The sequence below is a fragment of the Molothrus aeneus genome, chromosome 5 (assembly GCF_037042795.1).
Source record: "Molothrus aeneus isolate 106 chromosome 5, BPBGC_Maene_1.0, whole genome shotgun sequence".
NCBI classification, from domain to species: Eukaryota; Metazoa; Chordata; class Aves; order Passeriformes; family Icteridae; genus Molothrus; species Molothrus aeneus.
The window spans coordinates 26,176,765-26,191,780 of NC_089650.1; the positions used below are offsets into that span (position 1 = coordinate 26,176,765).

General features: G+C 42.0%; 1 long non-coding RNA gene across 1 annotated transcript in view; it reads left to right on the top strand.

Annotated features, from left to right (window-relative positions):
• Positions 1–14,737, top strand: part of LOC136556628 (uncharacterized) — a 119,830-nt gene extending 105,093 nt beyond the window's left edge. The window contains exons 4-5 of the long non-coding RNA XR_010783688.1: positions 11,138–11,306; positions 11,459–14,737. This is a non-coding gene — a long non-coding RNA (uncharacterized lncRNA). The remainder of the gene's footprint in view (positions 1–11,137; positions 11,307–11,458) is intronic.
• The last annotated feature ends 279 nt before the right edge of the window (positions 14,738–15,016 follow it).

The window sequence follows — 15,016 nt, forward strand, 5'->3', positions numbered from 1 at the left end:
TCATGTTGGCAGTAGCACTAATGAGGATCAATTGCCTTAATTTTCAGCAACCTAGTCCTTGTCTGGAATTTACTCAGATTGTTTTGGTCAGTGATTGATCCTCTTGTCAGTTATTTTAAATCATGTTTTGAGTCCTTTTTGCAAATATGGAAATACTGTGAAGATAGGAAACCTGGAGTGAAGGTAGGTTAGTTCATTCCAGCTTTGTTCAGGCTTGATCTAATTCTGAAGCAAACGCCTTTCCACAAAATGTTGGGTGGAGACATCCCAGATTCTGTAGCTCAGCCAGTCTGGCTATTCCTGTTGGAAAATTTTATTTCTTTTATTCTTCTGTTCAGGTCAACTTTCTGCTTGTTTCTTTTTTCTGACACATGTACAGACTCACCTGGTTCCTATAAATTTGATAGAATTTTCCCAATAAGTTCAGGTGTGTGAAAATATTCAATAGCAATACTTAATCACCCTGCCCCACATCTGAAAAGGAAATTGTAGAGGTGAAGGGGCTTGAACAGGAATTGAATCTTGCTTATCTGAGGGTTGGTATTAACACAGAATTCATTAATCTGCAGCTCTGGCTCAGGCAGGCATTTTCATTGCTCTTTGCTCCTCCTTTCCTCCTTTTCATCCTCTTGGCTGCTTGTCCTTGTCTGGCTCTTCCTCCACCATGGCTGTGAGTATGACTACAGAATATGTTGGACTGGGGAACTGTTCTGGAGAGAAAAAATTATTATGATATTGGTGGTACAGATTATATTTCAGCTGATTCACTTCCTTAGGAGACTACACAAATGTTTGTGCTGGGAGGACACTGTGAGAACCAGGACTGGAGGTGGAGTAGGAATGGCTTCAGCTGGCAAAAGCACCACTGCTGCCAAAGCCTCAGTCCCAGGAAAGTGCTGTGAAAGCAAAGGCAAAGCTGATCAAGTGGCTAGATATGGTGTTGGCAGTGGATCTGCTTGGAGCAGGATTTTGGACTAGGTGAGCTCCAGAGGTCCTTTCCAACCTTAATTATTTTCTGGTTCTGTGATTCAAACTTAAATCCTGTTTCAGGCATCCTTTCACTCCATCAGGCATTTGCACGCACTTCGTTCAGCGCAAATACAAAGCTAAGATCAAAACTGTTCAACAGAGATAGAGGCCCTCTGAACTTTTGATATGCTTAACATAGTGAAAAACAGATCACATCCACATAATTTTTATTTATTAAGAAAAACTTTTCTTTATTCTTTTCTGCCTTATTGCAACCACAGCACTATGTAGGCTGTTGAATTTTGATTTGTCACAATTTGTTTGTTGGTAAATGTTGTGAAAGCTGAAAGGGTGATATCTAGGTACAAACAGCAGGTAACCCTGTACCTGCACCACTGTCAAATTTTCTGTGATACCCATCTATTCTTACCATAGCCAATGACAAAGCAGCCAGTGCCTTCTGTGGTATGGGACTATCCTTGAAAGCTCTGGTATCATCTCTCAGGATCTGGGCCACAGTGTAGTGGTAGTAGGCTGTATAGTGAAGTTGAACATATACTTGTTGCCTTCTTCCTTGCCATGAAGCTGTTGCTGAGAGCCCTTTTCCTTTCCAGGTGTGTGGCCTCATGTGCAAAATGCAGAGGGAGCAAAAGAGAAGGCAGCCCCACTCTAGCTGCAGTAATGCAGATATCAAAGAAAGTGCTGAAGTCCATGGTTCCCTTCCATCTGGTGTGTCCCCTGGTATTCCAACTCTGTCAGCCCCTACTATTTTCCAATGAGATGATGTCCAAAAAGACCACAACATACTGCGCAAAGAGATCCAAGGCCAAAAAAGGAGCACTTTGTCCTGGGCTCAAAGAGATGTACCATGCTTTTTCAGCAGCCTGCACAATATCAACTAAAAAAAACCCATAAAATTCTTTTTAGTACGCATGAAAGTAAAAACATGACATCTAATGCTAAAATGTAAATATAATGTGTATTATTTTGCTGTGTGGTTTGCTGCCTCATGTGGCTCTGCTTCCAGATGTTCATGGTGGGAGATGATCCAGTTCCTTCCTGCTTCCCCTGAGTGGGGTGAGCCAGGCTGGAGTCACAGCACCTCCACTTGTCACTGATGTCACTGGTGAGACAAAGCAATCCCGAAGGACAGCTTGCTCTTTTAAAGGAAGGCAGGGAGCCATTGCACATTTAATGTTGGCATGATACATACTGGTTATTTGAACTAGAGAGGGCAAAATACCTTAGGCCTGTTGCTCAGGCTTTATGAGTTTATTTGGGTATTGCTGATAGCTTGCTGTCCCCAGCTCTGTGCCTCACCCAGGATGTGCAAGGTGCCTCTGAGTCAGCTGCTGCATCACCTCAATTTACATCATGGTTGTGGTCTGGAGTGTAATAGGTCTGATTCATGTTGATTCATCAGCAGCTCAAATCTCTATACAGTCCATGCTAGACAGAAAGCTGGGACATTATTTTTCTCCTTTCTTCCTATCTGAGGTATTCCTACTCTTCACCACTCTTTGCCCTTAGCCAAGCTTGACTATGGGGAGATTCAGTGTTCTGCAGTAAACTGCAAAAAGTTCTTCCTTCTCCTGCCCTACTCTCACCTCCCCCTCATTTCAAGAGACTGTCTTCAGTTGCAGGAGCACAATATCAGCTGGGTCCTGCTGTGCTGCTAATCTGTGGATGTCTGCAGGGGGCTGCCCCTTCAGTTCTTGATGGCCTATTGAGGCAAGTATTTGGCAATTTTCTTTCCTTCGCCTTTTTTTTTCTCCCCAAACTCAACTGGGGCCTAATCTGTTCTTGTGCCTTTTAACTTCATGCAGAATTGAAGAACATTATGACACAACCACATTAAAAGTATTGCAAAATGCTCCTGTATTTTCTGCACAGCAGCTGTGGACAAAACTCACAAAATAATATGTTATTATGAGATGCAGGGAAAAATAATACCAGTTGTACACAGGCTGCTTCCTTGCTACTGTGAATGCTCCTTTCTGAGCCCCTGATGTTCTCCACAGGGCAGAGGTGCCCTAAGCATTTGTCTAGCTCACCTCACCACTTTCCTCCTTCACCCTATACTCAGCCTTTCATTCCCACCCCTGCTTCATCCTGCTGGCTTTGTCCCTGCAACAATGTGCCAGGAAGCTGATTGAACCCTCTTGCTGAAATGACCAAAGCTGAAGGGAACTCCATTTCTGAGAGTTATTTATACTCCTGATGGCTGCAGCAGGACAGCACCATCATCCAGTTATCAGGCAGTGCCTGGCAGAAAAAGTGGCTCTGGTTGGGTGGGAACCTCTCTGGTGGCTTTGCCTTGCAGAAGGCTGAGTTTTGTGGAACTGCTCCTGCCTGACAGGGGCCTGTCAGAGGGGCCTCAGTGTAATAAGAGTAGGGGATCTCAAGAGGATTGGCTCAATGAGGCCTTGAAGAGGTGGTGGGGCAGGGTGAGAAAATGGGAAGATAGGTGGAAATGAGGGTATGAAAACTCAGTGCATCCAGACAAGGCTGGGAGTGCTGTCAGAATGGAGATAAGGTTAGAGGAGGCTTTACTGGGGAGGGAGAAAGCTGAGCATCAGAGCAAGCAGAGGGGTGTTGAAGGGGAATGTCATATTTTCCTAGACAGGTATAGATAGAAAAAGCTCTGGCACACTTCCAAGCATGGAGATGAGTTTATGTGCCTGAAAATCTGTCTGGTTCCTGTCCCTTTAATTTGATAAAAATAAGGCCTGCAACTCACAAATATTGCCTTGGTCACATTCTCAGGCCATCACAGCTCCAAAAGCCATGTGAATACAACCAGAAGTAGAGACAGAATGATGGCAGTTGGTGGAAAAATTCAGAGACAATTCTTCTTGCCAGCTTTCCTGAGGATGTGTTAAAACCAGACCTCTAACTTCCTTAAGCAGTCTCTGCCCCGCAGTAGATTTTACATTCTCTGGGCTCCCTAGAGTTCAAACACTTTTAATGTCTAAAAATGCTCACCTCGCAGTTCTATAGCTGAGTCCCTCTTAGCTTTCATCAAAATTAGCAGAGCTACCCAAATAGTAGATGTGATGAAGATCAGTCCTTTTCTGTTACCTTTCTGCACATTTTCCCCATCTTCAGTGCCTGATGCTAAATATGGCCAGCATTTGTGTCAGAGTTCTGTCCCCAGGCTTGCCATGGCACAGACACTGTGTGGAGGAAGTCCTCTAGCCTATGGTAACACACAGCCCTCGTGCTTTGGGTTAGTGAAGGGTAAGCAATGATATACAATTTCAGGGAGGATCACTGGTTTGCAATCTCTCCAGGAAATTGTAATGTTCACTTAGACACTATCCTTAGTCTGAATATGTTAAGTCCCTGGTGAAAAGATAGCCACAATTTAAGTTAATTGTACAGTTACTGGAAACAATAAAAATTCTCTTTGTAGTCAGTCCTCCCACTCATGGCATCAGCTGGTTTTGTATCCCCACTATCTCACACCACAAACTAGTGGGCTAGTGGGGAGAAAACAATTTTTGGGACTCTTTTTTTTTTTTTTTTTTAGGTGGAGGAGGCAACATTTTTGCCTTCTGTGCAAATTCATTTTCCCGCAAGCTTGGATTTAACTGCAATTTTCAAGTGTCGCACAAAAGATTATCACACAGGTCCTGAAAAATATCAGCAAGGGAACTGTCACTTTATTGTGAGAAAGAAAACAAGACAAAAAAGAAGTAAAACTGAGGGAATTGGTGTCAGGACTTTCTGTCTCTAGTTTAAGGCTTAGTTTGATAAAAACTGTTAAATGGGGAGGTGAGCTGTTTTCAAAAGGCTTTTTGATAAAATGCAATCCAATGGTAATGCTTCCATGTTCTTCTCTCCCATTTACACCACAGGGCTGTGGAATAGGTAATCAGGCAGCATTCTGTCTCACCAGTCCTTGAATCCTAAGGGAAAGAGAAATAGGCTGTTTGCATCTGAAGTGCTAACAGCTGCCTCCAAAGGATCCTTAGCTTGTCATTAATAGGAGAATGTTCTTCTTCTTATGGAAGCAACTGTTTTGGACTTTATGGACTTGGGCACCAATGCTGGCAAGAGTTAGATATTGCTGTGCAAAGAACTTTTCCCTGGGCATTCAGAAGGAATTTTCAATAGCTCTGCATGTTTACTCCCCAAAGCAGGAATTTCTATGGGCTTTCTGTGGACAAATGCTGGTGAAAGCAGATGCCAAACCATGGGACCACATTAAGGGCAGAAGAACTGCTTAAAAAAACAGATTGTTCCTCTTCCCTTTTCTCAGTCAGTCATCCCTATTCTTATGGAAACCTTCTTACAACTGGAGCATAAGCATTTGTATGACTTTGTGGGGAACTATATTGCAAAAATTGCACATTTTTTCCCAGGGGCTGTTTTTCATCTGGATCAGTTCCTTGATCTGGTTAACCATGCAGCCACACAAATATTTATGATGGCACAGTACAAGAGATGATCTGGGAGAAATTGTGGGAGTGGGAGAAAGTGGGGAATGCTTTATTGGTAATCATGTTCACTTAAAAGAATACCAAACTGTAGCTTAAAGAAGAAAGGAATAGAAGTGGGATGACACATCTGAGAAGGGAGTTGAGGCATGTGCATTATTCTTCAGAAATGAAAACACAGCTTCAAATATCAAATGGTGTCATTACAGGGGGTGAATATCAGCTGACACAGCCATTTCCAAAAGTTGCAGTCTGCAGGCAGGGAGACTTTTCAGTGTTTTGGTCTGTTTGAAACTTCACTTTGAGGGAGCTGGGAAACAGAAGATCCAAAGGGCTGCAAAAGTAATGATCTGCATGTAGATGACCCTGTGCCTCCATGTAATCCACAAGATCTGAAGTGAGATGCTATGTGAAATTGTTTTGGATAAATATGCTGGTATCTCTGTGTGTTTGTGAGTGTGCACAGATGGGTTCTTGCATGGTGTTCTTCTCCTGCTCTTCTGTTCTTCTCTCCTTTATTGTAGGTTTCTTTTGAACTGGTTTGTCCAGGAGAGCATGGCACACAGATTTATTTACTGCTATTTTCTTAGGAAGTTGTGCTACTTGCAGTGCTCTTCTGGGCCCTGCACTCTGCAGTGGCACAATAGCCTGTCAAGTCCTCACAGAAAGATGATGTGGCTCCTTGTTCCATGTTGCTGGTGTTCATCCTGACTTCTGTCACTTACCACTTGGGCTTGTGTGGCTTTGGGAAAGATCCTCTCTGTGCCTGCCCATACCCACCAAAACTGACTTTGCTGAGCCTTTGATGGCCTCTGACATTTGCTTAAATATGTCTGAGTTTTATGCCAAAATATCCCAGTTCCAGTGCATTCAGGTTGAGAGGAGAGAAATTGAATAAATGTTGTTTCCTGCTTCCTGAGACTCTATTGCATTTTATAAAACCCTTCAGAGACATTTTCCAACCCAGAACTCACAACATGCTTTACCATTATTAAGCTAAAGCAGTTGCCAAGTCTATTCAGACCCTTACAGCTACATGTGTGCTGAAATGCCTTTCTGGATAGAGGTCCAAAATACTGGACTCTGTCAATGCTGCAGTTTCAACTCCCAGTTTGTATCTTTTCTTTCTCTACAGGACCCAAGGTATAACTTAGACACATCCAAGCTAATTTTGGACATGTTAACTCAGTTGCCTACAGCAATCTAAGGAGCAAGGAGTTCATAAAAAATGTCCTGTCAAAAAAATCAAGGTAGATTAAGCAGCAATGAGCTCCATGGTGCTGCAAGTTTATGACTGTCCCTGGTCCAAAAGACAAAAGTTTGGTTCTTTTCACATGGTACAGTATTTTGGGGGCTGTCATACCTTTACATTGTGAGGAACTATGTTTCTTGAATACTGCTGAGATAAGTATTCCCTGTTTACACCTGCCTTTTAAGAGATTTTCTAGCCCACTGCTGCATAGTCTCATAGTTGTACACAAGGTAAGAGAAGGGCTTTGTGCTCTGTAGTCAGTGTTGTGGCAGGATGGACTATGTTCAAGTACTTTGATTCCAGACTAAATGCCAAGTTTGTGTTGGTTTAGGCTGGAATGCCTTGTGTTAGTGTTTCCAGGGACACATGAACCAGTTCCTTTCAGAAATGTTTTTTAATGAATGAAGTTCTGAATATCCAAGTGACTTCATTATTCACAGCTACTTTATTTCAGTAGATGCTGTTTCAGTCAGTATCTCCCTAGCTTCTAAGTGAATAATGTCATTATACCTTCACTTCTTCAGAGGCTCTCAGGATCAAAGATGTCAGCTACACTGTGATCTTCATTAGAAGGGAAAGACAACAGGGACAGGGCTGGCTCATACAGTGAAAAAAGATCTTTTAAACTCTTTGTCTCTTCAGACCATAATAATGGAACAGTGACTCTCCCTGGGTAATGGATGCAGGGTAAGAAGCTGAACAGGGCTGAAATTAGACAATTTGGTAGTTTTCTTCTTAGAGTGCATGGGGAAGGTGCATTCCAGATCATTACAAATGCTTTGTTGCCCCCACATTTAACTACATTGTAGGAAATCTGATGGGAAGAATGACCTTGGAATAGGTTTACAGTTCCAGCTGCTGCAAATTTAAGGGCAGGGTTGTTGGCTTATAAAGCTATGAGTGAAAAAGAAGCAAAAGTTAATCAATTGCAGGACCAGAAATATGAACAACTTTTTTAGTACTAATGTTGCATCTCTGCGTAATTATATCAGGGCCCTGAGGGCACCCCCATTTCTGACTAGCCTTGCTCAGCCCTCTGGGGCTCCCCCCACACTGCCTACAGCCCAGGGTCCCATGTCAGGCCCCTGGGGCTGTTGGTCTCTGCCCCAGATGCTTCAGCAGAGGCACTCTCCAGCTGCCCACAGCCCTGCTCAGCTGTGAGTGCCCCAGGCTAGGACCACCATAGGCCTATGTCCCCACAGAGTTACCCAGTGCCTGAGGTGGGACTCTCTTGACTTTGCTGGTGCCTCCCCAGCAGCTCTGTTTTGCCATCTCTCATGGGAAGACCCCAGACTTTGCAGGGCCCTGACAGACAGGTTGCCTTTGCTGAAATTCAGCCAGCACCTTTCTGAGGGCTTTCTTCCTGGTGCTTTGTCAGATACATGAATACATCTGAGCTGACTAAAAATATTCTTATCTATTATTCAGTAATCTCTTCATCTTTCACCTTGCTGCTGGGTTGCTTTGTAAAACTTTAACAATAAGCTCATTTGATTGAAGTGGAGATAAGGAGTCAGCTCATAAGTGCAGATTTTTGCTGGAGAATGATCTGTGAAACCCATGTGTATTTGGCCTGTCTGCTTGTTTCAAGACCTAGAAGTCCTACCATAGGTAGTGCCCTAAGAAGCAGGTGCTTGTTTATTTCCACAGACATTTCAAGTACGTAACATTGGACAAACATGTTCTTTAACCTTTATTTAAAAATATCTACTACAAAAGCACTGAGCTCTAATACCCAGGAATAGCAAATGAACTATTCACCAATATGAAGCAATGCTCTAAACAGAGTATTTTCATCACCATATTTTTTCTATTTGAATGATTCTTTTTTTTAACAGAATATTTGTCGAATGTATTTGACAATGTTGCCTTAAAGAGTTAATGACAGCCACATGTTTGGGGCTGGAAGGGAAGGTTACTAATGTGAGAAGATATTGCAGACCACAACAACCCCCTTTCCTTCTTGTCCTGTGTTGGCTATTATGATGGCCATAGCATCAGCAAAGAAGAATCAGCAAAGGTGTCAGTGTGGTCTACACTTGCAGATTTCTTGATTTACATACCTGTAGATTACTCAAATAGGATAATGTGTTTAAAAAAGGATTATCTTGCTGGGTCTTGTTTTCCAAATATCATCCCAGAGCAAGTTTTTAGAGCTGATATACAATAGCCTGATAGAAATACTCATGGTAGAAATTCTGCCAGCTCTTTAGTGCCAGCAGCACCATGGCCACTTAGTCACTGGGGGACTTTGTTGTCAAAATGACTCTTTCTTTTGCAAATGACAATATGTTTGGGGAACACTGCTTGGTGCTTCTAAGAGTAGGGACTCTGTGCTGGTTGGTGGTTAGCCAAGCCCACAACTCCTGGGTGCCAATGTCCCCATGCAGCTCTGCCAGGAACAATAAGGGTGGGCGCTCAGGCAGCACTTTTCATCTTCAGGTAGGTTCACAGAGGGTGTGGGACCCAGCTGCACTCACTGTGGGCTGCAGAGCTCCAGTGGCAGCTTCTCTGTGGCTCTAGGCAGGAATGATCCTGGTGGTACATGGGACACATGCTGCCTGTCACTCCACATGTTGCTTGGAGAAAAAGCAGCATGTGCCCTAAGGCAGGACATGCAGCACAGCCCAGCTCAGGCACTCACTGCTTGCCATGGCTGCTACCACATCATGCCTGCCTGGAGACAGGACTTCTCTATCGGACTAGATAGGTGACAATATCTTTATTCAGATATTTTTAATGGAAACACACCCATGAAGCATAAGGCTTCCTAAATTCTTCCTCTGTGTGTGACTGTGGGGGATTTTATAGCTCTTTTTGATCTTGATTTAATTTCCCAGACTTGGAGCACTACTGGTAAAGAATACCAAATATGTAAAATTATATTGTGTGTCTGAGTAGCATTTAGTGTCCTCATGGAAAAAATGTTGACATGGCAAGCTCGTGACAGGGCACTCTGCCTTTGTGGAGCTGCTGGACGGCCTTTCTGTGGACATGCCCTTAGGAGATGTTCAGAAACAATGGTCTCACATGCTGGTATGGACAGAAGCTATCTAGAATTTGGATAAAAAGGCAAATGTATTTACTGAGCTGTTCTTGGTAACATAACAGCTTGCACGGTAATCTATTTGTTATCATTGGCCTGATTTAGCAGCAGGTTATGTTCAGTACATAATGAATAAAAACCCATGAAAAATAATATTGTGATCTAAGACCACTGAGCTTTAGCTAACATGGTACATTGCCTGCTTTCAGTTAGGCTCAATTCAATGAAAATTAGTGCCAGTTGTGTTTCATTAGTACACCAAAAAGAGAGCTGTGTTGTTGTTTTCCAGAAACTTGCTGAATCACATCACTGTGCAGAGTATATTCCTCAAATGGCCTTTCTCTAATGATGGAAAGAAAAAAAAAACAAACCCAAAAAAGAAAGCTGCAGCAAACCTGTAATAAAAGTCAAATGATGAACCATATTATGAGAAAAAGTAATAGTATCCTTTTATTTTATTTCATTATATTTCTCATGCTGCATTGCCTTGGAATTGAAGGGCATGGTGTACTCCTTTTCTCTTTTACTGCTGCATGGCTTGTGCTTAACTATTTATGTTGCAGTGCTAAGACCTGCTCTTGCTCCCTGGGAGAAACACACTAAAGTATTATTAGACCTAAGTGCATGGGAGGGAAAGCTTTTAGTACAATTTTTTATGTATAAATATTGCATACTTTATAGCCATCCTTAGACTTTTACCAAAAGATAAGTTATCTGATACACTCTGGTGGCTAGTCTTTCTACAAGAACTCACAGGTGCAACATGGTGAATAATGCATGTGTGTTTTGTGCTCTGTTTTTTATTTCTGATTGTTATTTTTAATTTAGGAATGCATGTACTGGTCGATCAAGCTCTGAACAGGTGTTTTTACCTGCTAGTCCTTTGGTCTCTAAGACTGAAACTAGGTTGGTTTAATTAACACCCAGTTTCTGTTAAACTTTCTTTTTCACCACAGCTCTCTATCTGTTAGAAAAAGAAGAAGATCTATCCTCTGTTTTTTTGGACTATAATAAACACAGTAAGGTAGAGGTTTTTGGTACAGATTTGTGTCATGCTCAGCAAACACAAACCTGTCTAGTATGGGCCTTCTGGGCTTTACAGCCATACAAATAACTACCAGCTTTCTGGACCTTCAGTACAGGTAAACATGGCTTAAAGACTTAAACATTTTTGTCTATGCACATGTGAATTCAAATATACACATAATGTTCAGTTCAGTCACATAGCCTCTACTGACAATAACTAACTATGACATTTCTGTATATTCTATCTTCTGAATTGGCTCTGCTTAATACTGCTTCTCTTATGTTGTCTGTGACGTGGTTAGACTTTTTTCAGTTTTTCTTTTTGTTCAACAGGAAATGCCAGGCTTTTCTGATTGCATCTTTCCTTTTCTTCTGGGCACTACTCTATTACTTTGTCTGTAGGTGTTGGAAGATGAAATTCTACTCAACTTCCAGGCAAACAAATCTCCATCCTGCAATGTGCAGAGAAGCTGCTGAAATGCTGGGAGAGAGACCGGGGGAAAAACTAAGAAATTCCTGACTCCCTGTAGGGCACAAAGTGTGCACACAATGAAGAGGGAGGAGGAAGATGGTAGGTGTGAACCTGCAGCTCTCCTGCCCAAGCCCTGAGAGGCAGCTCTGGTGCTGCTCCCCCTGTTTGCAGGGCAACTGCTCTGGCCCTTGCGTAGGGCTCTGCTTTTTAAGACATTTTCCTCCTCTACCTTTCTATTTCCTTTCTCCCAGGATCATCACTTAAGGCTGTAAACTCCTCTTGCTGAGGAAAAGAAGGCGGCCTGCTCCCTCTATAGGCTTCTCTGGTTATTGCTTTCATGAACCAGCCATCCAGGGGAACAGAGCTGCACGCTTTTGAAGACTGTCAAAAACGCTGAAGTGAGATGTATTTTGCATTTATTTTAAATTTAGAGATGGTTTTTGTGTGTGTAAATGGGTGTGAATATGCATCTGTCTGTGTATGCACATGCATGTATATGTACATATGCCCACACACACATTCTCTAACACCCATGTATATAGCTACTTTTGCTGCAAAAGTCACTTATGGAGCTGGTTTACTGTTTAATTTTAGTCTTTTTTTAGAGCAGGTGCATGATCCTTTTGTGTGAACTTGCTCTTTGTTAATGGTTTATGACAACAACCTCCTGACTGCATCTTACCCTTACTAATTGGAGAGACACCATCTGAGCCTGCAGTTCCATGAACTCAGGCACGCTCCCTCCCCAGAGTCCTCTATCCCAACTTCCTTTCCCTCCTCTCTGTCCCAGGACTTTGCCTCCTCAGCTGCAGCAGCACTGCAATTTCTGGCATTGTTCTGGTAAGAAAAGCAACCTGTATTAAGAACAACTCTGTAAACAAAAAGCCTACTTGTAATTTGGATCAGCTCAGTGACCTGATTTACAGCACAAACCTAAAAAGAGTTGCAGAGAAGCAGGAGTGTGAAGAAGCAGCCGGAGGCAAGGCAGGGATGGGAGACAGACGTTCCCAAGCTGTCCTTGCAGCTGAGTCCCCCTTTTGTATAACTACAGCTGCCACTGTACCTTTGCTCTGGCACAGATATCAAAGGGAATTCCCCTGCACTGCCTGAAGTAACACTTTAGGGAAAAACTGACACATTGGTGAGTTATATATTAACCATTCTACAGAGTGGCAGCGTGACAAGGCAGTGAGTTACTGATAAAAAAAAATAGCAACATTTCCATTATGCAGAGCATGGGTAATAGCTCCTAGGAAAAAACGACCCAGCTCTTTCCACTAAATTATACTGTTTTCAATTCTTCCATACTTTCTGAAATGTGAATATATTGTTCAGATGTTTTCAATGCTAAATAAATGCCTCTGGCTGTTTCTTGTGGGTTGCTGAGGGGAGAAGGCAGGAAATGTTTTAGCTAAAATGATGCAGCTATTTCCAAGGAAGTGTCAGCAGAGTAGCATACAAGATTTCAGGAGTTACAGGAAAAAAAAATAATTGTAGCAGTCATTCAACACTGTGCTCAGTTTTCCTTCCCAAGGTCTGACCTTGCTCTATGTTCAGCATTATCAGAGATCTGCTGCAATGAAGTTTAGGTTCTTATGTCTCATAGGACACAAATTAATTGCTTTAACTTAAGTTTAAAAGCAGAACCTTGCCAGAGATGACAAATGGGAGTATTATATATCACCAGTTAAATGACTAATGTTTTATTTGTCTTTGAAGTTTCTGGTGAAAGCTGAAGCATAATGGTGAAAGAGAAAATAATTTAAGTTACATAACACCTCACATATGGAATTAATAATGCTCTGGTTTTATGTGAAACACATTGCTCTTCAGTGGTTATATACATATATATATCTGTCTAATGAAGATGATTCCATTTGGTGTTCTAATATGTGCTGTGCATTTATTCATGAGATTTAAACTTTTTGACTGAAGATGAGAATTTTTTTATAGAAGATCCTTCTTTTGGTCAATGTATTCCACTATTTAATGAAAAGAACCCCGTCCGTGTTTCAAGTCAATTGTTTCGTTTTCAAGAGACATTTTTTGGCTTTGAAAACCACAAAAATGATCCTTGCTTTAGATCAAAATACCATCTTTTTGAACTAAAAAAAAAAAAAAAAACAACAAACCAACCAACCCCCCCCCCCTTTTTTTTTCCCAAAACACTTATTTCAGGAGTAAAATATTTCTTTAAAGTTGTATGTTTGGAACTGAATTGCATGGAATTTATGTAGCCAAGGCTTTAAGCACACTCACATAATGAATAATTTAACCAAAATCCCTGAAGTCTTTTTATCAGGAACTCAGCTAGACAGGCACTTAGAGAGACTCTTTTTCTATTCCCAATACTATGGGAAGTATACTCTGCACTTGACAAGGTGAAATAAAAAGGAATTCAGATAACAAAAGGATGGTATTAAATACTAATGCACACAGGAGAGTTGAGGGTAGGCCATGTTCAGGGCAGGATATTGCTCAAGTGTGTTTGGGGAGGGAAGTCCTGACAGGGATTTCTTTTCCACCCCTCAGATCTGCTAACTTTTTCATGTGGGTCAGGGTTGCCCTGGCATGTGGAGGCTGCATCTCCTTTCATCCCACCCTGACCTCTTGAAGAAAACAGAGGCATGAGTAAGGGAGATGAATGGTTTTGGTTAAATAGCTGGTGCTGGCTGCCAAGGAGGCAACCTGTGACAGAGGAGAAGAGCAGTGAAAGGCAAAAAAGGGTAATCAGGATTAGGTCAAAAGAAAGGCTAAGCCAAACCAGAGAGAGAAACATTTAGGTAAAGATTTAGCCTAGGGATGAGTGAAGCAGAGTTTCAATGGGATTGATAAAATCCAGGATACAAGTGTACTTAGGAATAGTGTGATTGTTGTTTGGATGCAAGGGCATTGTATGTATATTAGCATTGCAGATACTGACCATCTCTAGGCTGGTGCCAGAGGTCTGTCACATACACCAATCTGGAATCCCTGCCAGTTTTCTGAGTACAGTGTGTCCAGATGATTATTAAAAGTCTGCAGTAAGAAGCACACAAATTATGCTTGTATCTGATATTCAGACCCCAAGAAAGGGGCAAAGAAATGTAGATCTTTTATGTGACAATTTTGATCAGTCTTATCAGGGGGAAAAAAATAGCTTTGTACTTGCCCATAAAATAAACAATTGTTGTGATTAAAATAAAACAACGTCAGTTTCTGCTTGTTAGAAATGTTTTGCATACAGTCTCTGGCAACATCATTTCTCCTCACAGGAAGAAGACAATAAGACAACCTAGCATTACTTTTTAGATGCCACCACACTATCACACTACAGTATTGCACCACCAGGGTGTTGCAAAGAATGCCTTACAATGCGGAGCTACCCAAACCTAACAAGGCTTGGGAGTGATGCATTTGTTACTGTATGCATGAGCTCATCTTCAAAGGAAGATTAGCATTAGCTAACTTAGTATGATGGAAAGGGAGGAGTTGGTTTAAAATTCATTTCAGCAACAATGGGGTTGAATAAAAAGTCATTATTGTCATTGGCCTCTTTGCCAGTTCTGCATGTAAGTGTTCATTTTATTTCAGCAGAGACAATTGCCACAAAAATCAGGACAAACTAATTTTTCATGTATGTGCCAAAGCAACATCAGAATGTGGTGTGCAGAGCAGTTGGTATGTCTGTTTGGGCTGCTCAGTGGGGCCATGAAGATCATGCTTTGGGCTGGGGGCAGACACCTGTGACTGAAGGGCAGAGGAGGGAGCTGCCAGTAGCTGCCAGCAGTTCTGGTGTCAGACTCATGCAAAGCATGTCTAAAACAATG